This window comes from Bolinopsis microptera, chromosome 8 (genome assembly GCF_026151205.1).
Source record: "Bolinopsis microptera isolate Bmic1 chromosome 8, MBARI_Bmic_1.0, whole genome shotgun sequence".
Taxonomy (NCBI): domain Eukaryota; kingdom Metazoa; phylum Ctenophora; class Tentaculata; order Lobata; family Bolinopsidae; genus Bolinopsis; species Bolinopsis microptera.
The window spans coordinates 1,701,105-1,704,894 of NC_087079.1; the positions used below are offsets into that span (position 1 = coordinate 1,701,105).

The 3,790-nt window shown below is 39.2% G+C and overlaps 1 long non-coding RNA gene across 1 annotated transcript; it reads right to left on the reverse strand.

Annotated features, from left to right (window-relative positions):
• Nucleotides 1-2,681, reverse strand: LOC134819857 (uncharacterized). Its single transcript, XR_010160809.1, has 3 exons — nt 2,548-2,681; nt 2,203-2,278; nt 1-105 (listed from the first exon to the last, which is right to left on the reverse strand). It is a non-coding gene; the product is annotated as an uncharacterized LOC134819857 (long non-coding RNA).
• Between the last annotated feature and the right edge of the window lie 1,109 nt (nt 2,682-3,790).

Below are 3,790 nucleotides of genomic sequence, written 5' to 3' on the forward strand. Positions count from 1 at the left end.
TGTGAAGTTGAGTCGATGAGAAGGGAGAGGTCAGGATTGGATCATGATGAATCAGCACCAAGACGGTTAAAAGGTTCCAGCTAGGGATTGGCTGAGTTACCAAAACTGTAACGAGGAAGCGTTACAATAATCTTAAATTAAGTTGCACTATAATATTAGTAATGAAATATTTATAATAAGTAAATGAAAATGTTCATTAACTCCATGACTTTTTAATAAAGTTATCATCCTAGAATGTCATGACCATAATCAATCACGAGTTACAATGTATAACTTAGCTTTGTTGAGTGTTCAATCTTCAAATTTTCAACCGCTATAGAGTCCTCATGTTATAGGAGGGCACCGCTCTAGAGTCCTCATGTTATGGGATCTATAAGGGAGGGCCGCTCTACAGTCCTACTTCCGACCTTCACCGGCCTACAGTCCACCGCTCAACAGTCCACCGCTCAATAGTCCTACATGACAGCCGTTCTACGGCCATGGTGAGGTGAATAATCTCCTCTCAAACTAAAATTGTCCGGGAGGCTACCGAATCAAAAATCTCTTATCCCGTGGAGCTCAGGAATTCATTGATCCCAGACTTCCGAAGCCTTATAATTGTGTTGAAATCTTTTAGTGGATTTGTGCTCGGAAATGGCAACAGGGGCTCGCCCTGTTGTCCAGGAAATTTCTTTATAAAATCTTTTTAATCAAAATTTCTGTCAACGTGTTTTGTCGGTCAGTTTTACATTTCTAAGAGGGCTGTTAGCGTATCTGATTGGTTAGGATAAATTAGTATCGGGCTCGAGTCGGCTTCCCTAATACCGCTCGTAATTGGGGCTTGCACTGGGGATGATTTAAGAAGCTTCATGGCACTCCGCTGGACTGGTGCAATATGTAATATCATAGCGTACCGTGCGGGGTTGCCAAAACATTAATTGTATGAGAGTGGGGCTTAAATGTAACTTTAAGTTCCATCTGGATTATTGTGGCTTAATACTATAAAGTGACGTGATTTAATATAGATTTTCACTTGGCATAGCCGGGCCTGGGATACTTACATGTTGGAACCGTGTGCATAGTTTTTGAACATTGATTGAGCTGACTCAGACGGGAACAAACTGTATACAAAGGACAGTCTTATCAACAGAATTTAATTTGAGCTCCGTGCGTTGCTGCCATCAGAATGCTTGGAATGTAACGAAACGTACATTCCAAGCCGATCAGAAATCTGTTTTTCACTGTCATATGTGTTTTCGGGGATCACACAACTGTTCTGCTGTTACGAGTTTCCACGATGTTTTGACTAGTGCTACTGTTCTTTCTAGTTATGTTTGGTTGAGTAAACCATGCAAGGAATCAAGTATTCCTATTAAACCACGGAAATCGAAGGGCCGGCATGATAGTACTGTGAACAAATCAGATCCCGAATCTCAGCAACCCAAGGAGGACTTGGTTGCGTCACAGATGTCCTCATCCGAGGAAATCACGGACCACTCCACTTTTCAATCCTGGACCCCACACGTCAACAGGATAGCTGAACGTGCAGGAAATGTTGCTTCTTGGGTGCTAAGTGCGTTAAAAACGAGAGAAAAAGCCACCATGATGACTTTATACAAGTCTCTCGTTAGAAGTCATTTAGAGTATTGCTGTCCTCTGTAGAATTGCTCTAAGACCAAGGAAATCCAACAGCTAGAAGGGATTCATATGGCACCCAGCACCTCAACTACTGGCAGAGATTAAAGGCCCTAGATCTGATGTCATTGCAAAGAAGAAGAGAACGGTATTTAATCATCAACATGTGGAAAGTTCTGCATTGCAAGTGCCCTAATGATATTGGTATCCAGTTCTCGGTCACTCTCAGACATGGTCAAAAAGCAGTTGTGCCCAGTGTAGCTAAGTCCAGCAGTCAACGTAATCAAGCACTACATGACAACTTTGCAGTCACTGGACCTCGATTATGGAATGTAATCCCAACACATATGCACACCATCGAGGATCCTATGGAATTCAAAGCAACTTTAACGAACTTTCCCAACTTTGTCAAATCATTTCCGGACGAGCCTCCAGCTCCAGGATACTTACTGGATTGGAGTGGTGAACAAAACAGTTTCTATACTGTCCGGGGGGTCGACTTTTTCGATGGCCCGATAGACGATTCTATGAAGCCCAACAAAGTAACAAAGTAAGTACAAATTCGATATATTTAAAATTAATTCTCACCTCTTATTCAAAGATCAACAGATGTATCGATCAATATCGGCATATCCCAAGATATGATTTTTTCTCTGTTCGTCAACTGCAAAGTGGGCGTAATGTGTTAAGGGTTACAAGAATTTTTATTATAACTAATTATTGTAATCATGGTATTCACCAGGCAAACCATGTACAGTAACACCACGATTTACTGCACAGTTTGCTGTTTGAGGGAAAGACAACTTGTGCGAATAATCGTCGTGTATGATAAATCAGGGTTTTGATGTGGTTCACAAGCACTCAGCTCAAGTTGGGGGTAATTAGGGAAGCAGTGAGATATTACGAGAATATTAGAATAAGTCTACAACTCACCTTCGGGTTTCATGCTTTGAACATGTACAAATAGGTTCCAAGAGAGGTATTATACGTGTCGACCGTCATGGAGCTTCAGCAGAAAATATAAGGTCGAACAACAATCCAGCATTATTTTTGACTGCAAGACATCTAATATAGATACTGGTTTTTTCGTTTGAAAATTCAATTGATTAGTATATATAAATCAAGCGTTACATTTCAGCCATGCAAAATTAAAATGACATATTTTGATATACTAATTGATGAATGGTGCTGTAATACTAATATAAGTTGCTTATAATTGTGTGGCCGGATGACAACTAATTAAAAAAGAAAAATAAACTTATTATATACTAATTAACGTTGGGGCCGTCTACCAAATTAGAATGAGAAACAATAACAAGAAATGAAACATATCAAAGAAAATCATAATTATTTTGTTCATTACAATTCTGTCCCAACGAGCTGAGAACAAGAAAAAAGTTAAAAATTAGTAGAAATTAAAATAACAATTATCCTTCGTACCGTGGACGGTAGTTGTTTCAAATATGAAGAAGGCAAAATCTCAAGAACCGACAAAGTTATTAATATTAATACAATAGTCACGTTAACAGTTTTGACCGACACTCTATAATAAATAAATAATGATGTTTTTGTGGCAAAGAAAAGAAACGCCACGCAGGGATTTACAAAGTAATCGTGTGTTAAACGCTATTATAATGTGACTAATATTTGACAGTTTAAGCCAAAACGAGGATGAGAATGCCAGATTGAAGAAGGGCCGAAGTTGCAGAATTTATTAAAATTAAATGAAATGATGATGAGGGTCACGAATCACGACGCAAACAACAAGCAATGACAAGGCAGACGGGCATAAATGTTAACTTTATATAGCAATCTGACGTTCATTACGTAATATACTCTGCAAGCATTTTAAAATATATTGTATATCGATATGTCTCCAAATAATTTAATATTTAAAACGCTTAGCAACCCTCCGCAAATATTTCGTATAATAAGCAACACACAGATACTCACTACAAATACGGACGGCGCGGCGCTTTATTATGGAGGGAGAATTTTTTTCTCCCTCTGGTTTGTTATTGTTTGCAAATTGACTATGACCCCCTTTATCGTTCTGACGATACAGGGGGAGCCGCGCACTTCGTGCGCGGCGGGTCATACAACGTATGACAAAGTCGGATATAGTACTCAGTACTGAGTTCAAACAGTCCCCGAAACGAAAAAGCAGACATTTGAT